Raw genomic sequence first — 25,790 nt, 5'->3', positions numbered from 1 at the left:
ATTTAAGAAAGAATTAACACCAATTCTTCTCAAAGTCTTCCAAAAAATTGAAGAAGAGGGAATGCTTCCAAACTCATGTTATGAGGCCAGCATTACCCTGATACTAAAGCAAGATAAGGACACTACAAGAAAAGAAAACTACAGGTCAATGTCCCTGATGAGGGGTGCCCCGCTGGCTCAGTTGGTTAAGCGTCTGCCTTCCGCTCGGGTCATGATCCCAGGGCCCTGGGATCCAGGCCTACATTGGGCTCGCTGCTCAGCAGGGAGCCTGATTCTCCCTCTCCTCCCATTTGTGCTCTTTCTCACTATCTCTGTCTCTCTCTCAAATAAATAAATAAATCTTTTTTAAAAAATCCCCGATGAATATATATGCAAAAATTTTTAATAGAATACTAGCAAAGTGAATTTGAGAAATCATTAAAAGGATCATACACCATGACCAAGTGGGATATATCTTTGGGATACAAGGATGATTCATCATATACAAATCAATAAATCTAATACACCACAGTAGTAGAATGAAAGGTAAAAACCATATGATCATCTCAGTAGATGCATTAAAAGCCTTTCACAAAATTCAACAATATTTCATGACAAAAACTCTCCACAAATTGGAGAAGGAGCATACCTCAACATAATAAACACCACATATGGAAAGCCCACAGCCAATATAATACTCAGCAGTGAAAGGTTGAAAGCATTTCTTCTAACATCAGGAACAAGAGAAGGGTGCCCACTCTCACCAATCCTATGCAACATAGTAGTGGAAGTCCTAGCCAGAGCAATCAGGCAAGAAAAAGAAATAAAAGGCATCCAAATCAAAAAGGAAAAAGTAAAATTATAAAATAAGTTTTATAATTGCCTGAAGTTATGTAAAAAGAGGGAATTTTCATTTCCCCAAAAGTCATTTGGGATAATTACATAATTTTATATCTCAAATTACTGTCTTTTATTTTTCTGCTCAACTATATATTTAAAAAGGCAAATCTTTAGCTACTAATTGTTGGAGTCATTGTTAGAGTTGTTATGCCCATAGAAATATACATTCAAACAGTGTAGAAAATACAAAATGAAAGCTAAAATCTCCTAATCCTACTCCTCAGAGATATCATATTTAATCAAGTCAATTTTTAGTTTTGGTGCAGCAAAAGTATTTATTTACTCAGAAAGGACACATAATTTGAATGCTTACAAAAAGCCTGAATTGTCTTCAAAATAGTGCAGCATATTGTGTTACTTTTACTAAGAGAAATTGTCCCATCATATCAATACCAGTGAAAGAAACACCTCATTGAAACTTTTAGCAAAGAGCTTTAAAATGTTGATATTTAATGCAAAAGTTGTTTTTTTTAGTACAGGACACTACCACAGACAGCTTCACTGCAACCATTACTAAACATACATTAAAATATTTATGTAAATTCATATGAATAACTTTCATGCCTTATAAAATCTGAAGAAACTTTTAAATTGATGTGGTGCTAGAATGTTTAAAGAAATAAATTTGCTTTTAAGACCAGCTCAATCAGAATTCAGGGAGGTTATATTATGGCATAAACGTATAAATGCTAGGCAAAACAAAAAAATCTAAAAATGGATAAATTCAAATGTAATGTTACCAGCTTATTATTCAGGGAACTTTATGAAGTATTCATTAGTATTGTCTTAATTTTCAACCACATAGTTGAACTCCAACCCTCCAACTTTCTAGCCATCAAATGATCCTCCAAATTTATGGTTATTAAAAGCAAGGATTCAAATAGGGGATGGGGGTGGAAATGTACATAGGTATGGTAGAAAAACACGCAGTTGATTAAATCAAGTCACTGAAATTATTAAATATCTGACAGTATTTTTTAAACTCCCCTTCCCCACCTAAATGTAACTGGTGGATGGACTATTTTTTTTTTTATTTTTCAACTAATCTGAATAATTCTCTAACTTGGCCAAAATCTAACATAAGCAAAACAGAATCTCTGCGCCTTATGTGAAAATAGTTATGATACTATTAAAGAACAGGCAATCACACTTCTGTGGGTTACCCTCTTCTTTCTTGTTCTTCCCATATTTTTAAATTTTAAATTTTCATTTAATGAAATGGGAAAGAACAAGAAAGAAGAGGGTAACCCACAGAAGTGCAACACAGGAGCCCCAACTGAGTTTCCAGTCGGCTGGCCCGCCCTACAGATTTTGGAGTTGCTGACACCCACGATCACATGACCAGTTCCTTAAAAATAAAGATAGATGATAGATAGATAGATAGATGATAGAAAGAAAGACAGAAAGAGAGAGAGAAAGCCTATTGGTTAGTTTCTCTAGGGAATCCTGACTAATATTAAATTGATACAGACTTTTGTTATCTAAGGAGGTAATAAAAGAGAGCTGAGTTAAAAATAAAGGGGAGTTTACTAAGCACAATATTGTAAAGGAACTGCCTGGGTGGAAAAGGAGCAGGAGTCAAGAATATCTCCATCTTTTTGTTTCCTTTCAGATGGGGAGGTGTACACCACTGACCTCTGCGAGTATGTTGCTAACATCTGGCCAGATGCTGTGCAGACGGGATGGACAGGCTTGGGGAGTGGGTGCCTTAAAACCATGCCAGCCAAGTTGACCTTTCACCATATTTAGTTAAATTAACACATTTGAACTCCATAAAAACCTAACTATGCTTTATCTGCCCTTTCGTCTCATCTCTACCCACGCCATGTACACCCAGGGCAAGTGATCCAGGAAAAACCCTTTTTAAAAAGTTTAATCTTGCTCAGTGGAGCAAAGGAGAAAAAGAATGAACAGGACACCTTTTCTTTACAGGACAGATGGGCCTGGATATTATACAACAAACACCCAGGAAAGGTTAGTGCTGTAGAGCAGAGAGAGATCAAGGAGGAAATGAGTGAAGGTGGCTTTAGATACTGACACTTTTACAAATCTTAGAGTTTTAATAATTTCACTATTGTTCTTAAGTTTTTATTTCACATTAAAAAAAAACTAAGATATATCCAAGTGACAGACTAAAAACTAACAAGCGTATCTTGTTTATAGTTTGTAAAGCACATTCATATACCCTTTTATCTCTAGGCAATCTCTAAGGTTGAAGGGTCAAGTTATATTATTATTCCCCTATTATTGGTGGGGAAACTGAGGCTTGGTGCTAATATACTTTGCCATAGCATGGAGCTGAGATACGAACCCAGATTTCTGATTACAAGTACTATGCTTTTCCCTCTCAGTTCAGTAGCATTATTATCAGTACAGGTGCTCGTGGATCCTGCAATTAAACCACCTGTATCAATTTATCAGTGACATGTGAACTCTGGCAGGCTATTTAAGTTCTCTGCGACTCACTTCCCTCATTTTACATGGAGATAATGATAGTAGTTGCTTTATAAATCATATAAGGCATGTAAAGTGCTTAGCAAAGTGCTTGACATGCAGCACTCAATAAGTGTTAGCCATTATTACTTCAATTATTAAACTAGATGGTTGTGTCATCAACCTAGTCATCTCCTACCCAGTAAGTTTTAGAAAAATATAGAAAACACAGAATCAAACACACTGACATCTAATAAGCACAGCACATTTTGTCTTTGCTTTAAATCAGGGGTCAGAAAACTACAGCCCAGGCTGACTCCTCATTTTTTTCAATAAAGTTTTATTTTAACACAATCATACCCATTCATTTACATATCAACTGTGGCTGCTTTCATGTCTGTGGCAGTTGAGTAGGTATGGCAGAGACTGAGGGGCCCACAAATCCTAAACTATATACTATCTGGCCCTTTACAGAAAAAGGTTGCCAACCTCTGCTTTAAATCAATGATGAAAATGGAAAGAAAGCAAAACTAACAACACTGCTAGGTATCTGACAAGAGGTAAAGGGAATTACAGAAACAGGAAGGATCTTTGAGCCATCTGTGAATCAAGAAAGCCAGGGAGATGTGTTCTTCCAGTCCTGTCTATTCAAGAAACATTCACTGAGTATTTACAGGATGCAAAATTTCACTTTCTACCAAGATGCACTCATTGGCCCTCCTATAAAATTGAGTCTTGCTTCCCAAAGCATCTGGAAAGTTATGGTAGTTCACATGATGACTTTCTCAGCGCCTGCCTCTAACATACTAGAGGAGGGCAGGAGACCAGGGGACATGTGAGGCTGGGAACACAGTAGGTGCTCGGGAAATGTGTAGTAACAGCTTTGTGTATCCTAAGCACTGAGTATGGGGAGCCACTCAGGGCAGTTCCCTGGTATACTTCAAGAGCAAGATCATCTACCTTTGTTGACCCTGCAGGATGGTAAGCCAAATTATAAAAAACAGGAGTAGACTGAAAATCCAGTTGTATTCTTTAGCTTGTTCACAATTCAGGAACTAATAAACCAGCAGACATTTTGAACACACAACACAGTGGTGCTACTACTTTATACCAGTTGTCTCATCTTGACAAATTATTTAACTTCTCTAAGCCTGTTTCCTCTTCAGTAAAATGAAAATAAATGCCTACTCACAGAGTCATTGTAAGGATTAAATGACATAATTTTAGGGGCGCCTGGGTGGCTCAGTCGTTAAGCATCTGCCTTCGGCTCAGGTCATGATTCCAGGGTTCTGGGATTGAGCCTCGCATTGGGCTCCCTGCTCAGCAGGAGGCCTGCTTCTCCCTCTCCTGCTCCCCCTGCTTGTGTTCCCTCTCTCGCCATCTCTCCCTGTCAAATAAATAAATAAAATCTTTAAAAAAATAAAAAATAAATGAGATAATTTTATGGTGTTATTAACATCTGTTTTTCCAGGCAGGCTATTAGCAAGATTTAAATTTTAGTTATCAATGTCCTCCCACAGATTAGAACCTTTACTAGCCAGGACAAATAAATGATGCCAATTTAATACAAATCCAGTCAACGAGCATCTATTAATTATCTATGGTGTGCAAGGTACTATGCTAAGCACTATATGGAGTATAAAAATGAATGAAATATACCAAGTCTAGAAGAAATAAGGCATATCCACAAAAGCTCTGGTATAGTTGAATCATAATATAACAAAAATGCAAACAAACAGCTAGATGGAACCAAGATTTTTATTGGGAAAGGGGTGAGGAACATCATAGAAAAAGTAGCATTTAAGTGTGCCTTAGAGGATTTGAAAAGCAATGTAGGGGGGAGAGAGTAAAGTGGAAAAAGACACAGGAAAAGGAAAACAGTGAGTTCAGCAGAACAGGAAGTCAACCTGCTGGGCAGGAGCTCAGAGTGTGAGGAGAACAAAAAGAGCTGGTACCCCAAGACAAGAGGCTGGCTGTCATGCCAAGAAGCAGAGGCTTCAGTTCTTCTAAGTGCAGGGTTTCCTGGTCAACCATCCAGTGTTTCCACATGGTCTGTTACTAATAATAAATTGGGAATAATTCCCTTTAAAATATAAATTGAAGGAAATCCAAGGCACTCCCTGTCACAACATTTCTTTCATTAACTTGGATCTTCTTTCTGGAGTGGGAAAGTAAAGGGACAACTTCCCATAAGTACCAGGGCTATGACTGCCCCATCATGAGGCTTATCTTCAGGGGGCCCAGAAAGAAGAAACCTTGAAGGGATTTGCTTCCCTACAAATTCTCGTCTGTTTTCATGAAATTTGGGTGTGCTCATGGGAGGGCTTCTCATTTGTGAGTGTCTTTGGGCCATGCATGTCATGACGGAAAGACTGAGATGCTGGAAGCCATGGTGGAGGAGATGCAGGGAAGGGGTAGTGGCAGAAAGCAAGCTTTCTTTGACCTCCATTTTCCGCTGGCTATGTATCACGAACCTTGACTAACCTTATTTACTGAATGCTGGTCACTGTGGTGAGCAGATAGAGGACAGAGAGGGAATCAAACAGGAAAGTGTCTAATCTAGTCATCATCAGAGCCACACACTGATTGGAAGGGCCTCTCTGGAGACACAGGGTATAAATGACGGGAAGGAGAAGCAACTAGAAGGCTTAAGCCCAGCAGAGAGACTAGCACCAGAGTTCAGGACCACAGGGATTGAATAATAGCAATGTCATTAGAAAGGAGGGGACCCCTAGGGGTGACAATGAATAAATTAATTTGAAGTTAGGGAAAACATTTAGGTATGTTTAAAAAGGAAGATCAAGCAGGGAGGGAAAGTACCACTAACAAAGAAGCATTATAACAGGATTCGGGGCATGGGGAGAGGCAATGAGTTTAATTTCACGGAGCTCCAGAATCCTGAAATGATAAAATGTTTTCGGTGTTTGTGGTTCACAGTGGGCACAGGCTAAGCAAGTCAACTGAAGCTGCCCCCACTGCTATTTGAGGAAGTTGTCTGCTACAAGAGAACAGGTAAGTGGGAGGCAAAGTCATTTCCTTCTGACTCAATACTTCACTCCTATTATTGACATGGCTGGCTCCTACACAGAGTTCTACCACAGCCATTGGCACTGCAAATGGCAAAATTACTGCCTGTGTCTGCTGTAATAGTTAGATGACAGGAGACGTGGAAAACTGCAATGTGTGTGTGTGTGTGCGTGTGCGTGTGCACGCGCGCACATGCGTGCACATGCACGTACGCATGCCCATGCACTTGCACACACGTTCAGGGGCTCATGTCTATTGTGTATCTGAATGGCTCATTTAGAAAATCTCAAAGAACATCTCAAAGCATTTTGGAATATAGAACTTCATTTTGGTCTGCTCTTACCATGCACATGAAAATTAAGGCTGATTTTTTATTGACTCTGGACCAAAACACTAATAACCTGCAACAATAAAGTTTGTGAGTCTGTAAAAATATAAAATCTTATTTAAAATAATTCAGAGGGGTTTCTGGTTCGGGAAAGGGTTGGAGCACAACCACATTGTATCCCTTCCTTCCTGAGGTTGGACTAGCACAGAAATTAGAGCAGAGAAAATCCATATACACCAGAGGTTCTTCTTAGAAGCTGGAAGTACACAAATGCAAAGCACCCTGGGGCAATTATCAGGGTAGTTCATTAAAGCACTGAATTCAGAAAAGCTTGGAAAACTATGTTCTTCCCCTGTCACCCAATAAACCTGGACCTTTAAGCCTGTACCCAAAGCCTTAGGTCTGTGTGTTAAAAATGTGAGTGGTCTGAATGAAGAAGTTTCCTGCCAGGGGTTTTGATGCCAGAGAGAGACTAAGGAGCTCTAGATTTTAACTGTATACTGAAAAAAAGAAAAAAATAAATTAAGAAGGCAGCTCTGACCAGAACCATGCACAGAGGAAGTCTTCTCTAACTTGACATTGTTCCAGACCATCTTTCTGCTTGCTCTCACCCATCAGCCTGGAGGTATGCCAGCAGGAGGAAATGCTCCATCCACTGACCCAGAACTAGATCAGCTCGCCCAGTGTGAGGAGAGTCATGTCAGGGAAACAGATTCCCACAGTTACAGTGAAATCAATGGCCAGCTACCTGGACCAACCCTGACTCTAACTAATAAATGCAAACACTACAAACAGAACACAATGGACCATTGGATATTTGAAGAAAACCAAGAGCAAGAAAGAAAGGACATAAGATGAACAAAGAGAATTAATGAGCCATAAAAAAAAATAGAGATCATTCTGGGAATACAAGAATACTTTAATAATTCTCTTCTCTATCCTCAGATCTACAACAGGTTACTGTATCCGTAAAATAGGAGAAGACTTCATTGAAAAAGGAGTATGGTAGGAATGGATTCTTCATCTTTTACAACCTTTATTTTTCTGACCTCATTCTAAATAAAGGCATGCAACACAAGATGAACAATGCAGATTTGAGTGACAACAACATGAAACACGGGTTTGCTGATCCCACTACAAAGAGTGATAGCAAAATGAAGTTGGAACTCAGGGGTGATGGTGGAGGTAGAGTAGAAGACATAGGAAGGATGATGAGGGAGGTGACAATTCTGAGCATCAGGAGGGACCTGAGGACAGTAACAAAATGTTTGCCCCATCACATTCTGCACTCTGAGTGTAGCCCTAATCAGCTATAGATAAGAGTGGGTTCTTCCTCAGTATTGTGGGATATAAACATAGGGTTTCAGGAAAAAGTAGAATACAATTAACACATTCCTAAAAATTAAAAATATGGTTATCAAAATTGAAAATTTTAAATGCAAAGATAGATTTAATAATAAAATTGATATAACTAAAGATTTAATAGATGTGTCCTAAAGTGAAGAGTATTCTAAATGTAGTATAAAAAAAAAAGATAGGAAACTATAAGATAATCTCAAAGATATGAAACATAGTGATAGGATACTATTCCTTCATTTGATAAGACATTTGCAAATATCTTCTCCCCATATGTGGAATTTAAGAAGCAAACAGATGAACATAGGAGAATGGAAGGAAAAATAAAATAAGATGAAAATTGAGAGACAAACCATAAGAGACACTGAACTCTAGGAAACAAACTAAGGGTTGCTGGAGAGGAGATGGGTGGGGGGAAGGGGTATTTGGGTGATGGGCATTAAGAAGGGCATTTGATATAATGAGCACTGGGTGTTGTATGCAATTGATAAATCACTAAACTCTACACCTGAAACTAGTAGTACAGTATACGTTAAGTATATTGAATTTAAATAATTTTAAAAAAAGATAGTGATAGGAAATCCAGTACCTATCAGAAAGGCTTTCAAGAAGGAAAGAATAGAGACAATAAAGGGGAAAAGGGAAGCCAAAACATAGTAGAAGAAAATTTCACTGACCTGTAGAAAGAAGACTTTAATTGAAAGGCCTATTGAAGACCTACAGGATTAAACAAAATGTCTCACACCTAGAGACATGATAGAGAAGTTTCATCATTCAGAGGATAAATAATAGTTTCCTAGAAAACTACAGAGGTTCCTTAAAAAATTAAAAATAGAGGGGCACCTGGGTGGCACAGTTAGTCAAGCATCTGACTCTTGATTTTGGCTCAGGTCATGGTCGCCCGATGGTAAGATCCAGCCCCCCACTGGGCTCCGCACTCAGCGCAGAGTCTGCTTAGAGTTTCTCTCTCTCTCCCTCTGCCCCTCCCACCCATGCATGCGCTCTCTCTCTCAAAAATTAATTAATTAATTTTTAAAAAATTAAAAATAGAAATACCATATGACCCAATAATTTGACTTGGGTATTTACCCCTACCCAAAAATGAAAACACTAACTCAAAAAGATATGAGTACCCCTATGTTTATTGCAACATTATTTATAATATCCAAGATATGTATGCAACCCAAGAATCCACTGATAGACAAAAGGATAAAGATGTGGTGTGTATACATATAATAGAATATTACACAGCCATAAAAAAGGTTGAGATTATGCCATTTGAGACAACATGAATGGACCTAGAGGGTTTTCTGCTAAGCAAAATGAATCCAATTGAGAAAGACAAATACCATATCGTTCTATTCATAACTGGAAGCTTTAAAAAAAAAAAAGCCACCAAATGAATAAACAAACAAAAAGCAGAATCAAACCTAGAAATACAGAGAATAAACTGATAGTTGCCAGAGAGGAAGGGGGGGGCAAAGTGGGTGAAGTGGAAAGGGAGATACAGGCTTCCAGTTTCGGAATCAGTAGTCACGGGAATAAAAGACACAGCATAAGAAAATAGTCAGTGAGGGGTGCTTGGGTGGCTCAATTGATTAAGAGTACAACTCATGATTTGGGCTCAGGTCATGATCTCAGGGTTATGAAATCAAGCCCCACATGGGCTTTGCACTCAGTGGACTCTGCTTGAGATTCTGCTTGAGATTCCCTCTGCCCTACCCCCTGCTCACACACTTGCTCTCTCATGCTCGCACTCTCTCTCCCTCAAATATAAATAAATAAATAAATAAATAAATAAATAAATAAATAAATAAATAAATAAATAAACAAATAAAATCTTTAAAAAAAAGAATATAGTCAGTGATATTGTAATAGCAATGTAATGGGACAGATGGTAGCTACACTTGTAGTGAGCACAGCATAATGTATAAACCTGTCAAATCACTAATCTGTACACCTGAAACTAATGTAACATTGGGTGTTAATATACTCAAATAAAAAATAAATAAAAAATATAAAGTAATTTTTTAAAATTTTGTTAAGCTCCAAGAACAATTGATCCAAAATAAACAACCTCTATGCTTAGCAAATTACTTGTGCAATCACAACAATAATGTTGTGAATGTTAGATGTATAATCAATTTTTATATAAAAACATGAATATATTTTATAACTACAGAATAGTAATTATAAATCACCACAGTCTTAAAAGGAGTGGTTTGGAAAAGCAAAATACATATTGTTTTGCTCATAAACGTAAAACTTATAAACTTCTTTATCATTTAGATTTTTTAATTAGTCTGCATATATCACATAACTAAGAAAACAGTCAGGGAATATGATCAATATACTACTCGTAAACAAAGAAAGTTCTTCACATCAGTATAAAAAGGTCTACAACACTGTATCATTTATAATTTAGGTTAACTTTAACATAGTGCTTGGCAAAGCAACATCTATTTCTAAATGGATAGCACTGATTGCACACTACCAGAAGCCTTAACAATTTCATAATTAATGAGCTATTCTGTTTATCATAGGAAAAAGAAACCAAACTGTATCTGTAAAGCAACTATCGTTTGCGGATTATTTACATAGTTCTTCCCCTACAACCCTAAAATTCTTAGCCTAAATTGACACCCTGGCGTTCAATGTGTTACAGTTGAAAAAAATGCATCTAATTCATTTCATATTACTTTCCAGAAAAGCCATAAATGACTGGAAGATCCTGTCTTCTTCAAGTAGCAATAGGAGAGTTAGAAAACAATGGAGAAATGGCTTCAAAAGAATAAAGGAAAATTCCATATCCAGCCAAACTATCATTTGCCTAGAAGAGTAGGAAAGAAGATACTTTCAGACATGCAAGAACTTTAAAAATGTAGCTAACATGTGCCCTTTTTTAGGAAGTTCCTCAAGGACTTACCTCATAAAGTGAGACAAGAAAATAAACCATTTGAAGACGACAAGGATCACAATTGGAACAGAAAGATGAAAGATTCTGTCAGGTACTAATCCGGGGGTAAGAAATATAACTTTGTATTTGAGCATATGAAAAATATTATTGATGGGCATATCCCAGAAATGTTGAAGTATGTGGGAAAAATCAGAGTTTAAAAACTGGGCAAGAGGGGCGCCTGGGTGGCTCAGTTGGTTAAGCGATTGCCCCCAGCTCAGGTCATGATCCTGGAGTCCCGGGATCAAGCCCCGCATTGGGCTCCCTGCTCAGTGGGGAGTCTGCTTCTCCCTCTGACCCTCCCCCTTCTCATGTACTCTCTCTCTCTCTCTCTCTCACGCTCTTGCTCTCGCTCTCTCAAATAAATAAATAAATCTTAAAAAAAAAAAAACTGGGCAAGAGAGAACATGACACAGTTGTTAACCACAAAAAGAATGAAAGGTCTGAAGAAAAAGAAAAATGTGGCTTTAATTCCCTATGTGGCTCAGCCATGGGCATTGTTTACATATCACAGTAATAATTTAGTCAATAATTGTGATATAATTATATTGGGGGTAAGAAAAAAGAGAAAATTGTGTTGAGTGGGGAAGAGCTAAATTATCTTCCACAGTTGTGAGTAAAGAGTTAATGGGTCTTAAATTGATAAATAAGTCAAGAAATGTCGGCATACCACAGACTCTATAAAACCGCACTTGCTAATACCAGGAAACTTATTTCTGAGGTGTGAGGGAGAGAATAGTTATCTCTCATAAAACATATTATGGTACTAGACTTTTATAACCAAGGATATCTATTGTCTCAACCCTTATAATAACCCTAGGAGAGGTATATTAGTATAGATGACAAAAAGTTCAAGAGATTGATTTCTCCAAGGTTAATCAGCTGATTAGTAGCAAAGCTAGATTTTCTTTTTCTTTTTTAAACAAGTTTGTGCTTTTCGATCCAAGTCTGTCTCACTCATGAGTTTGAATGCTTTGCCAGTGCTCAACCAGCTTCATGCAGGCTGCTTTTGTGCACCTCTGAAAGGACATTGCTGTATAAATATCAGTAGGTTAAAGCTTTGCCCAAAGTCTCTACTCAGATCTGTAAACCACTGCTCCAGTTCCATGTCAGCCGTTTTCTCCAGCCCCATTTCCTCCATCCATGTAACACTGTGATGGCTTAGTTCATCAATAATACAGGTATACAGTACAATTACCTATGCTCATCTCTTTTTTTCCCTCTGTTTATAGGTAGAAAAAAGATCTCTGCATATCTCCTCTGATAGAAAATCAAAAATTATCACGTGGCTCCATTACAGTAGTCACTTAAAAACCATGTCTTTTGCTTGTGGTCTGGAAGACCCTGGATAAACTGTACTGGTTTGATTTAGTGAAGAAGACAATAAACGTACATTAGTGGCTGCTTTTGAGCATATGTGCTGCAGAATTTTCATTTGTAATAAATTTCAAGTGCTTTGCCTCATTTACAGGACTACGTCAGGGTTTCTGGCATTAAAATGCTCTTTGTTTTTCCTTTTGTTTGTTTGTTTTAGTCTGTCTCCCACACCTTGGTTTTGGTTTGTAAAGGAAAGCAAATTCAATCATTACTTCCTTTCTTGCCTGTACCTGTACCTCTGTACCTCTGAAACAAATAATACATTATATGTTAAAAAAGAGAGAGAGAGAAGATAGTAGGAAGGGAAAAATGAAGGGGGCGGGAATCGGAGGTGGGGACGAACCATGAGAGACTATGGACTCTGAGAAACAAACTGAGGGTTCTAGAAGGGAGGGGGGTGGGGGATGGGTTAGCCTGGTGATGGGTATTAAAGAGGGCACGTATTGAATGGAGCACTGGGTGTTACACGCAAACAATGAATCATGGAACACTGCATCAAAACCTAACGATGTAATGTATGGTGATTAACATAACATAATAAAACAAAATTAAAAAAAGATCTAATGAAAACTTAACAGGTAATAAAGGATGGGATTATAGGAGATTATGAAAAATGCCATCATAAAGATTCAATTGGCCAACTCCAAATTGTAGAATATTTTACAGGACTTATGTCATTTCTTCAGCAAATAAATGGCAAAAAAATAAAGGGGGGGGGTGGGAAGGTCATACAAAACAAATGCACTATTTGGACCTTGTATGGATCATGATTGGAACAAACCAACTATACACAGACATTTCCGAGGTGAGTGGCAGAGACACAGGAACTTAATATTAAATTATTCATTTTACTGTTAAATATTGTAATGTATGGGACCATATTTTTAGAAGTCCTTCTCTGGTAAGGATATACACTGAGGTATTAATATTATGGATGCAAAAAATAAAGGTTTTCTTTTTAAAAACTCACACATAAACATACAAGTGTGTATGAGGGAATTATATAGCATTCTCTCCCTTTTTCTCAGATGTTTGAAAAATTCTACATGTTAAGAAAAAGTGGCATAATCTAAAAATATAATAGATATATAGAGAAAAAGGAATATGAAAACTCTGGTCTCCTTCTCTTTTCTCTTTATATGCACTCCCCTGGAGATTTCATTCATCATCTCTGCACTGAGGACTCTAACATTGTAACAAGTCCAGACCCACTCCCCAATCCCAGACATCTCTACTTAGATTGTCTGAAAACATCTCAAACTCCACATGTCCAAAACTGAACTCATATACCCCCAAGAAAATGTCTTCTACCTGTAGATTTTCCTGTATCAATTGTTGACAACTCCACCTTCTAGTTGATCAGATGAAAATAACTGGAGTCATCCCTGATGCTGTTTTTCACACTCAATACCCAGTCCATCAGCAAACTCTTGTCAGCTCTAGCTTAAGGTATAACAAAGCAGTGAATCATGGCTGCCATTTCCAACCATACTATGAGCTCATTAGGGCAGTGTTTTTCCCATTTTTTTAAGTGCAGAGACTCCATCTGAACATCAGAAAAGTCTGAGGACCTATCCCCAACATACACATATAAGTTAATGTCCTTTTAGAGATGGTTGATTGAGAAAGCACATAATAACCAAAAAAATACTAAGATCAATAATGCTTAGACTGAATTTTTATTTTTTCCTTGTTCCATGAGCCCAGGAAATGAATTTGTATTAATAAAATCTTATCATGCAATGTCATCAAATATTTAATAAGCACCAACTATGTTCCAGGTACTGCTCTAAAAACTGAGGATCGTAACAATCTGCCCTGAAAGAACTTACAATCTACTGTCTCCATGGGTTTGTTCATACATGTGTAAGATGTATTGTTGTGCTCATACAGAGTAGCGGACTTCTTATATTAATGCATTTTCATCCAGGCAATTACCATCTTAGAGGGGCAAAACTTAGTTTTGGAGGCTCAAGAAATCCTACATATTACAATGGTTTGTGGTCTTCTAAAGCCCAAGTATCTAAGAAAATCTAACTCCTTAGAATTCTACTATTCTCATTAGATGATTAGATTAGATTAGATTAGATTAGATCAGATTTTTCAATTTGGAGGAGTCAAGATTGAGGGGGACCTGGATGACTCAGTTGGTTAAGTGTCTGCCTTTGGCTCAGGTCATGATCCCAGGAGTCCAGGCTCAGTGGGGAGCCTGCTTCTCCCTCTCCCTCTGCTGCTCCCCCTGCTTGTCCTCTCTCTCTCTCCCAAATAAATAAATAAAATCTTAAAAAAAAAAAAAAAGCATTGAGACACATTGCAATACTGCGTCAAGTCCCCTGGGTTCATGGGTCTCAGATCCACCCCCCCCCCGTGCCAGGAATTCCCCCAGCCCAGGTTTGCAACCTCTGAGCATTGTAGGTCACTCAAAAGCTGGTGGCTAGATAGGAGCAATCCACAGCACAACATTGCCATGGGGACACAAGATGGAGACATGTGGGAACATAGAGACCGAGAAAAGTAAGATTAGGAAGGAGGGGGGACACAAGGAAAAATGCTGTGATTATTTAGCCTAAGAAAAGAGATTTTTTTTTTTTTTAGGAAAAACTCATGAGAAAATCAGCATTTGAGTTAGCTCCTGAGAAAGATGTGTGCCGCACCAGTGATTTTTAACAATTAAGAGTTTATGCTTTCACAAATGACTAAGTGATCTCTCACTAACGTTGATTAATGGAATGATTTAAACAAAGATAGAAGAAACAAGCCAAGCTCTACGATCCAAAAAGGTGAGGGTTGAAGAGGGGAATTTCCCACTAAACGTTTCAGTTCTAAGATGACCGGTTCATACACTGGGGCGTGTAAATATTTACATAATTAGGTGACTGATTCTGAAGTCTCCAAATGATGCCAAACCTGGGCCTATAAACCCTTCCCCTTCCCAGTCTCCTCTCCACTCCACCCCATTCTCCTCGCTAAAGGCAGCACCCCCTGCAGATGCACGGAACTTCTCTCTTTAACTGCACATACATGCACACACACACAAACTCTGTCTCTTCCAATGGACACCACTTCAAATTTGTCATCTTTTAATCCCAAGGAGGGGCAAAAGCAGAAGGGTCACAAAAACTTCAGGTCATTGAGGCTGTTAGCTCTCCATGGCCCTGATGCTGGGTTCTGGGATGCAGCATAGTGGTGTTTCCTGAAAACAAGTATGTAATATTTGTTCACCACTTCTGCTCAGAACACATCCATCCTCTCACCCATAGAAAAGTTTCCATCAGTATCAGAACTGTACTGAGTTAAATGTGAGTGTGTGTAATCTGATCCACAGCATACATTTAAAAAACATATGCACACAGTACAACATGTATGCAGAATCCCAACAGTCAAATAGTGTGGCCCGAATTTTTAACAAGATCATAAAATGGTAATTGATGCACATTATGACCAACTGTAACATCCTGAAATACTGCCTGAGTTATAAAATGAAGCTGCATCATGCAACAACCTCGAGGGCACACGGTAAGGAACCAGACTGAGCAGTTCTCTGCCACTTCCTTAGTTCAGGCCACATTTGGGAATGCTACTTATCATTTTGATGCCTCTGTTTCTTTATCTGTAAAATGGCCACAATGATAGTATCTAACTCAAGGATGTTGTGAAGATATTTCACACAATGCTTGACAATACGCTCAATAGACAGTAGTTTTTTTTTTTCTAATATGGCTTTCACGTGAATTTTGGGTTTTGATGTTCTGATTCCTTCTTAAAATGATGATCTATGATATATGTTGACAGTCAGAATATTTATTAAAGAGGATATCTAATAATCAAAGTATGATTTGACGCTTATTCTTACAGAGAGACTGCTCTTTGCCCACCAGATATGCATTCGACTCTTATTATTATTCTTAATAGACCTCAGGTTTTATTCCAGATATAATGCGCATAGTTTAAAGACTCTATTTCCCAATGTCTTTTGCAGCTACAGAGCCTAAGTTCTGACCAATGGGATATAAGAGAAAGTGCTGAGTAAGAGCTCCCGGAAGTCGGCTTAGAGGAAGCTGTTTCAGCCAAGCGTGTCCCTACTGACTTTCCCCTCTTGCACTTTCTGGCATCCCCCTGTAATGCAGCTGTGACTGCTGGAGCTCCAGTAGCCCCAAAGGACCAGGAGTTGACTTTGAAAATGGAAGCCTTGAGCTGGGACAGGGAATAAAATGTCAGAAGGCGCTTGGGTCGTTTTGACTGCAGAACTGCCGTGCTACTAGTAAAGAAATCCAGGTTTATTTTATATGAGAGAAAAATAAGCTTTGTCTTGTTTAAGCCACTATTATTTTGGTGTTGTCTGTTATAACAGGTGGTTCATTCTAATCCTAAAACAGTTATATTTGAAATAGGACTTCTACAGTATATATTTCTTACCCCTATATTCTTTCCTATTTCATTTAAATATTTGTATGTATACATACTTTAAGCTTATAGGATAGCTTAAAACTTCCAAATGTAGCCAAAATCTCTAGTTATATTAACTCATAAAATTGGCAGGAGCTGATATACCTCAGGAATATAAACATTGTTTATAAAAACAAAACAAAAGCGAAGAAACAATAATCAAATCTCAATTAGTTTTGATTAGTGGCAATTAAGATTATTTGGAAAAAAAGACATAAAAGCATGAAGACAGATTTAATAACACAAGTAAAAAGAAGTACATGTGCTGAATACTAAAAATGCATTTAGAAAACCAGTTTCTAGCCTAGTTTTGAAAATGCCAGGTCATCTCATGATTTTACTGAATAGTTACATAACAGTCTTAAAAATTAGACTCAAAATTAATTATCTCAAACAACTTCAAACCAACAACTACAGCAATAGCTAGTATTTATTGAATGCTTATTATGGGCCAGGGTCATCCAAAGATAGTGGCCACGTTTTTAAATCACTTAATATACAGACCCTCTTGATGATGTCTATGTCATATTGCAAGAGAGGGGGGCTGGAAAGGTTTTCTAAAAAATCAAATAATGCCAAAATGGTACAACTCTTTACATTTGTGCCATCACTTTTTTTAACCTCTTCTAAGAGTTTCACACAGTTAAGTGTTCTAGAATTGAAATTGTTTCCCTAATACGAAACTCTGTTATTAACCTCTCTATGCCTGTTCTCTCATCCATAAAACTAGGATAATAAAAGCAATAAAAACTGAGTTAATACAGGTAGAATGCTTACAGCAGTACCTGCCATAGTCCGCTACTATTTGTAACAGATAAATTTGCTAGTCAGCTCTGCTTCTACTTCTTCAGGTGTAAGAGGGGCAAACCATTACAACAGCGTTCACATTCTTCGTGGGCTAACTAGCATGGTAGAATGGAAGTTCCTTGAAGGCAGGAATTGTGTCAGTTTTGTTCTCCAGGATATCCCTATACATAGAATAGTACCTAGCAAGTACATGCAAGGAACTCATTCTCATTAAATGAATAAAACTGGTTTTGTGTTGTTAGTACAAAAGACTCTGTAGGAGCCTAAGGCATACCATAATTTCATTATCCCACCCCACTTCATGGCTTGATCAATTTACCCTCTTGCACTATGTTTATAGTCTTAACTAAAAATCAAATTTAAAAGTTCTGGATAAGAGAAATGACCACTGAATTTAGTATCATTTTTATCTATTACTTTTTTTGCCATGTGATGCCTGTTTCCTTTTTGTGTATCTTACATAAAGTATTATACCTCTTTTTTTATTATGGGAAAGTATACATAACATCAAATTTAGCATCTTAACCATGTTTAAGTGTTCGGTTCAGCGGCATTAAGTTCATTCACATTGTTATGCAACCAAACTCCAGACTATTCCTCCCTCTTAAAACTATGGCTCCTGGGGGCACCTGGGTGGCTCAGTCGTTAAGCGTCTGCCTTCGGCTCAGGTCATGATCCCAGGGTCCTGGGATCGAGCCCCGCATCGGGCTCCCTGCTCGGCGGGAAGCCTGCTTCTCCCTCTCCCTCTCCCACTGCTTGTGTTCCCTCTCTCGCTGTGTCTCTCTCTGTCAAATAAATAAATAAAATCTTTAAAAAAAGAAAAAAAAAAAAACTATGGCTCCTGGTATACATTCTTAAGTTCCGTTTATTAACAATAGTCAAGACAAATCAGAAACTGGTTAACTAGGCCAATAATAACCATTTTCCAGTTTTGACAATCACTTTGACAATAAAGATTCTGTCAAAGTGGTCTGCTACTAGGTAGGCAAGAAAATGAAAGATATTTAAGTTAAGCCTTTCTGATTTCATGAGATGGGGAATCACGTGTTCTGACACATATTTATCAGACACTAATTGGCTAATTGATTATACATCTATACATATGGATAAACCTTTTAAATTTGAAGCCTTTTACAGCCGATCTCAGTGGAGCCTTCTAATCCCACAGACCCAATATAAAGACAGCATTGTTCTGGATCAGTTTGGGGAATTTCAAGATCTACTCAGGAAAGGCCAATATGCTTTTTTTTCAGCTTACATCTCTGAACTGTGCACAGTAATACAGAAAAAAACAAATCTGTTTATATCCCATTTTCTGCCTTATTGATACAAGAAGAAAAACACTGGCAGACACAACTTGAATGCCTGCCTTGGAAAATATTCCTCCACAGCTCAAGGCCTTGAATGAGAATGAGTTTTAAAATTCACAGCATTTACCCGCTAGTTTTCAAATATGCATTTCAAATGCCTTAAGCAAATTTTGGCAAATATCTTGACCAGGTAAAAAAAACCAATGTCATTACGTGACATGCTATTCCATGAAGAGACACTTTTAATCCCCTTCAGAGAAGGAAACTGCCCACCACTTTATTAGATTTCATGTTTATGAAATGGTCACACAATAAACACATGCTATACTACAAAGAGAAACTTAATTTCCTCTGGAGAAGGGCACTGCCACCATTTTATTAAATTTCACCTTTACTAAGCAATTACACTTCTTATTTTTCATGTCATTGTGTTAGGGGCTTTGCGAGCAACTCAGTGATAAATCCTAGACCAAGAGAACAAGGCCATTTTTTTTTTTAAACTACATCACAGTGAACCTGACTCAAGAATTTTTAAACGGAACTTATATTTCCACACCTCGAGCAATTTACGTACAAGGGATAATGTTCCTAAGAGAAGTACCCATTCAAAGTTGAGCAAACTGCATGGAACAGTTTAGTAACCAAGGCAACGGAACTGAAATCCTAAGATTTCCCTGGAACTAGGGGTTCCCAACCAGGAACAGTTAATTCTGTCACATATCCTTTTGAAGAAGAACCGAACACCAAGCAGCTTATGGTGACTCAGGTGAGTTTAAAAATTAAACATAAACAACTCCAAGGGTGTATCTACCTTACTGTTAATGTTAAAATACCACAAGCCATAAAAGAACTTCACGACTGCAGTTTTTCTCATTTTTTACCCTCTGTGTAACTGCAGGGGTATAGAGCAGGCATCTGTTTCCCAAATGAATGACTATTACCTTTCAGCTATGAATCACCTTAAGAGAACAGTTATACTGCCTTCTCTGGGAAATAAAGTATTTGATTGAGAGAAGAGGAAGACAGCTATATTCTATCTAGTCAAGTACTAACACTTTCCAATCCGCTTCAGTGTTTAACCACTTGCTAGAAGTGGTGGATTTATTTTCACAGTAGCAAGAAAAATGCTTAACACATGAGTATTTGAGAGCTGGGGGTGGGGTGAGGAGAAAGAAGTAATAATTGTGGCAAAAATAAACTGTCTGAACAATAGTCTAATATAAAGACTACAGTGTAAACCTATTGATTAGAGCTCTCTGGTTCCTGCAATTTGTCTGAAACAAATTTCAACTCTATTTATTGAGGTTTCTCTAAAAAGTATCGATTAGATAGGGAAATGTATGGGGGGAAAGGTGAATTTTTTTCATTCTACACTACTGAGAATGTTTCCAAGGTTCCCATTGTTTTTTACGGCTCCGCATAAACTTAGATCTCATGAGGGCCAATGCTGGTTTTCTCTACCTTTTGCAGTTCTCTGTTCTTCCACCCCCTAAAGAAAACTAACATCTTACATCACTGAGGTGTACCCTCCACTGGAAAGCAGGGAAATTGAAACTTCAGCTTGGCCATGTTGATGCTTTGGACACACAGGAGCTAAGCCCACAGAGGGTATAAATATACCACTGTTTGGGGTATTAAATCCAGATTATAGAATTGGTGATGCTGAAAGGTCAAATGTAGTCATTCCAGAAAGTCGACCACGTGTATCTTGGAGAAGCCATACAGTTTCAGCATCATTCTGACAAGGCATCTGTACAAAGTCCATCCAAAATGGTCATTGTGTTAAGAAATCTCAATTTGTGAAGAATCATATTCCCATGGAAAGGAGAACATTTGTTTTGTCAAAGGAATGCTCAATTCACATGAGTATCTATAGTAGGTTTTATTTAAATGAAACACACACTACAATTAGAATATGATTCATCTAATATAAACTCATTTTTCACATATACAACTTTTATAAAACAAGTTCATGGCTTAAGCAAGTCAAACTCAGATTCTAGAAATACTTTTCCCTTGACAAAGTCCTCTAGACAAAAATAGATACCCAGCCAATAAAAACTATCCATCTTTCCATTTAAAAGAAGAAATCCAACCACAGTATAAATGAATCATCCAGCAACAAATCTACTATTAGTGAAATAAGACTATAGTTTAAGAGCTGCTGCTGTATTTTAGACTCCAGCTGATTTAGTTCAGCAATATACCTCCGACAAGATACTCTGGACCATGGACTAGTTGTCCCACCCCAGCAAACTCAGTCCATGATTATGTTGGCTAAAGTAGTTTGAAGTTTCAGAAAGTAAGTAGAAGTTGAGGTGTCCCTTCAGGGGAAAAAATGAACATAGAATTGAAACAGAATGAGGGAGATGCAGGAATTCAAGAAAAAATTAAATAAATAAAATGAATACACTATGTGAAGGGGAGAATAGCCAGCAGAGAATGGGGCCAGGAGATCATGTGGGAAAGTAGAGTGCAAATAAGATGGGAGAGTGCCAGTTGGTGAAGAGTTTTTCTACTCTAATAAGGCTAACCTCGGGTTAGGTGACATGAGGCAAAGTCAAATTCTATGTTCTAGGCTTCAAGGGACACTATCATTTATCTGTTAAAGCCATTACTAAGTTAGACAATCAAGTCCACTACCAAATTTTTAATTGAATAGTTATCTCCCCCCAAATTCATATCCACTCGGAACCTGTAAATGTGATCTTATTTGAAAAGAGGGTCTTCGCAGATGTAACCGGGTAAGATGACCGTCACATTGGACTAGGGTGGACCCTAAATCTAATGTAACTGGTGTCCTTGCAAGAGGAAAATTTGGATACAGGCGTTACAGGGAGAACATCATGTGGACAGCAGAGGCAGAGAGTAGAGAAATGCATCTGCAAGCCAAGGAACGGCAAGGATTGCCCGCAAGCTCCGGAAGCTAGAATGAGGCAGGGAAGGATCCTCCCACAGAGTCTACAGAGGGCATGGCCCTGTTGATACCTTGACTTTAGACATCCAGCCTCCAGCACTGTACCTTTCTGTTGTTTTGAGCCACCAGTTTGGAAACAAATGCAGGGAGTGAAGCATTCTGAAATGACGATTTACAGAAATGACTCTGGCAGTGATGAGTGGGTTGAGTTGAAGGGAGGAGAAGTTGGAGCCAAAAAGACCAGTTAGGAAGATATTATAGTAATTCAGTCTTGGAAAACAAGAAGGATGTGGGCCAGCCTAGTGACAGTGGGACAAAAACGAAGTCAATATCTAGAGATGTTGGAGAGAAAGAACTGATAGTACATGGTCAAGAACAGCCAGACGCAAAGATGATTCCAACGTCAGATGAAGAAGAGTGGAGTTTTCGCAGAAATGCCAAGGAACAGGAGAAGCAAATGAGTTTGCTATAAAGGAGAGAAAGGGAAAAGGTCACGTTTGGTTTCAGATATGTTGGTGGAAGCATGACCTTGAACTGGTGGCCTGTGGGAGCAGAATGTTTAGGTGTTGCAACCTACAGAAAGAAATCTGGATATCAGGAATCTACAAAACTAACAGGTGAAGCTCTGAGGGGAGTACCTTTTCGAGTTGGTTAAAAGCAGCTGTGGCACCCAGGACCAAGTACTAGAGTATTGGGAGACACCTCCAACAGATGAGAAAAGAGAGAAGGAAAGCCTGGTATAGCTCCTTCTTCTCCTCTCCCGGGAACAGTTTTTCTGTCCTATGAATATTGAACAGTAACTCTTCTTGGCGCTGGGCTTTTTTAAACATATCAAGCCTCATGAACTTTTGCCCCTATTTCTAAGATTAATGGAAAATTATGAACTATATCGACACAGGACAGACTCATTCACACTCTATATTCAGTTATTGTGAGTGAAGCAAAACATGTAACTTCTGACTGAATAGCTTATTTTTTTTTCTTTTTGATTTCAGAATTGGGAAAAATAACCAAACACATAAACCAGCATCTATTCACTCTAAAAATTCTAACAATAGTCACCTTGGAAGGTCAACTGTAAAGGAAGTCTTAAAAATACTTCTACAGGAAGCTGTTCAATAAATGGAATTGATACAATTGTGCATCCATCTGTATAACAATGCTTCTGGAACCCCACCTCACGCTGAACACTGGGACAAACTCAAATGGATCAAAGATATGAATGTAGAAAGGGAAACTATTAAGGTACCAGATTAAAACATTCTTCTGTGGGTTAAAATTTTCTTAAAGGTACTTGCCAGGTAGATTCATGGAACTGTTAAAATCCTAAGTCAACTTCAAAGCCAGAAGTTCAGTGAACCACTTGGGCGGGCAAAAAAGAGTAAATGATTAGCCAGGCCTACACCAGGTGAGCCAAACATTCCTCTTTAAATCAAAAGCTCCTTATTTCTTTTGCCTCAAAAATACAGGCACCTTTTTCTTTTTAATACAATGTGTAACAGTTTCCTAGGGCTGTCATACAAAGTACAAAAAAAAAAAAAAAAGAGTGCCTTAACAGAAATTTATTGCCGTCTAGTTCTGGAGGCCAGAAGTATGAGATCAAGGAGTCAGTAAGACCAGGATCTCTCTGAAGACTCTTGTGCAGGATCCTTCTTTGTCCTGGCTAGCTTCTGGTGTTTGCTGGCATCTTTGGCATTCCTTGCCTTGGAGGTACATGGCTCCAATTGCATGGCCATTCTTCTTCCTGTGAGGCTTTGTATCATCTTCCTTCCAGGGCATTTCTATCTCTACATCCAAACTTCCCCTTTTTATACGGATCAGGGCCCACCCCCAGTGACGTCATTTGAACTTGAAGACCCTATTTCCAAATAAGATCACTTCCAAAGTACGAAGCATTAGAATTTCAATGTATCTTTTTGGGGGAGCACAATTCAATCTACTTCAACACACTTTAATAGTAATACATCTAAACAGTGACCAAAAAACTGACATTCTCCATGCCAAAGAGCCACAGGCCAACATTTCCCACAGGGTGGCCCGGGGACACCCAGCACCACACATCATCCAGCTCAAGATAAACATGCAGATGCTGAGGCCCTGACCCACACTCACTGTGAAAGAACCCTGGGTAGGGTGGGGCAAAGAGGCCCAAATGGGGCATTTTCCTCAAACACTCTCAAGATGAGAAAAGGATTTTAAAGGCAAAAGGCTTCTGGGCCACCAAGCATCTATGGGGCTTCAAAGTTTCATGTGAAAGACAAATCTAGTAAGCAGCTGCTTTCCTTGGGCTTCAACCAGAGCTCCCACGGGAGTAGTGAAAAGCCGAGCTGGGCTGACTTGGACGTGGAACACTCCAAAGAAAGCTCTGCATTGCATTGCCAGCCCAGAGGGGCTGCCACCATTCATGCTAGGGTAATTCTAACCCAGTCCCAAGGCTCTTATTTCTAGAATGGTTGTAAATCTAAACCACGAATCTACCCTGAAACATATGCATCTGTCACCTCTCCAGGATGTCACCATCCTTCCATGTCATGTTATTTTTCATCACCATGCCCTGCCAAAATAGGCTGGGACATTATGACAGCCTGAGAGCAGGGTCCACTGGTCTGATTACAGGTTGAGTCTCAGAGCACTACATAGGATAGCCAAGTCCTTGAAATCCACAAGAACCTCCCAGAATAGAACGTGTTCCTTGAAGATGCTCCCAGTTCCCACACCGAGGTATCGCGCCCTCTCCTTACCCCCCCCGTCCCTACCCATTCTAAGGTTTAAATTACATACACTAAGTGAAACTAACTTGCTGCAAGCCAAGTGATGCCTGTTAAAGTCCTCAGAGCTCAAGCTCTGTTCATTCCTCTGAATATTGTTCTGCCCCATACAAAAGAGAGGTTGGAAATGAATCTCGCTCAGGCAGCTGCTAGAGAGAGATTAGAACAGCAGGTAGATTCTGAAGAGAGGTAAAAGAGAATAACACCACAGACTTAAAGATCACTTCTTTATGGAAAAATTGAGTTCTAACAGTGCTCAGAGATTTCTTAAAATCAGAAGTTGCAAAAAAACACCCTTTATTCATTCATTTACTCATTCATTCATTCAATAAGCATTTCCTGTGCGTCACTGCTAATCTGAATGATGAGGACAAGTATTAGAGTCAGGGAAGCTAATTACTGGATTCGTGGTGAACACAGGGGCAGGAGAAGCCTCGAGCCCTGGAACGGCTAAGACAACCACACACCCTCAAGACAACACAAGAAGTTTCTAAGAAACAGAGCTTGTAGCCAGTGGGAGGCATGTCCAAAAAAAGTGGATCCTCTCCCCCCAGGGCCAAAACCGAGCAAGAAGGGAACACAAAGAAAATGGTGGGGAGTCGGGGACCGAGAAAGAAGTGGGGATTCATTTAGTATTGAGTAGGCAGGGACTGAGGAAGGAAAGGAGAAAGAAAAAGGTGGCCTATTTTGCCACCAAAAGAATGAGGAAGTGCTTAAGGTAGGACGGTTCCCAGGAAACTGAACTTAACTGTCATTTTCCCTTTATTATTCTTCCTGGGCCAGCAGTCTCAGCACACCTTCCCGATTTGTGCCCAGTGGTCAGTGAGACTGTCAGGTTACTGGTTACCAGTTTTTAAAAGAAAACAAAGAGCCCAGGACTAGATATTTATCCAAACAGTCATTAAATAGATAGAACTAGAACTTGAAGTATGAAATTGCCCTTGAGATATGTATAATTACGTGAATTTTGGAAAAGGCATAATTTTTAATAAATCAAAGTAACAGTTTTGTGATGTGATTCAAGGTTCTAGGGAAAAAAAATTAAATGTACTTCATTAGCACGAAACTAAGAATCAACTAGGCAATGATGCAATTATGTGTGATGCAGATTTTAAAAATATAACAACACAGTCATTTTTTTCCTTTCTTGACCTTTAGATAAACAATATTATTCTTGCTAACAAGT

At 38.5% G+C, this 25,790-nt stretch overlaps 1 protein-coding gene and 1 long non-coding RNA gene across 7 annotated transcripts in view; one reads left to right on the top strand and one right to left on the bottom strand.

Annotated features, from left to right (window-relative positions):
* The window catches only part of ESR1 (estrogen receptor 1), a 393,382-nt gene that overhangs the window by 116,435 nt on the left and 251,157 nt on the right, over positions 1–25,790 (bottom strand). The window lies entirely within an intron of this gene.
* The window catches only part of LOC141373006 (uncharacterized), a 53,587-nt gene continuing 47,399 nt past the window's right edge, over positions 19,603–25,790 (top strand). The window contains exon 1 of the long non-coding RNA XR_012378619.1: positions 19,603–19,685. This is a non-coding gene — a long non-coding RNA (uncharacterized lncRNA). The remainder of the gene's footprint in view (positions 19,686–25,790) is intronic.

The sequence above is a fragment of the Callorhinus ursinus genome, unplaced genomic scaffold (genome assembly GCF_003265705.2).
Source record: "Callorhinus ursinus isolate GAN/ISIS: 27379988/994484 unplaced genomic scaffold, GSC_fseal_2.0 scaffold6, whole genome shotgun sequence".
NCBI classification, from domain to species: Eukaryota; Metazoa; Chordata; class Mammalia; order Carnivora; family Otariidae; genus Callorhinus; species Callorhinus ursinus.
Note: the sequence above shows the minus strand (reverse complement) of the source record. Positions and strands in the feature narration are given on the sequence as shown.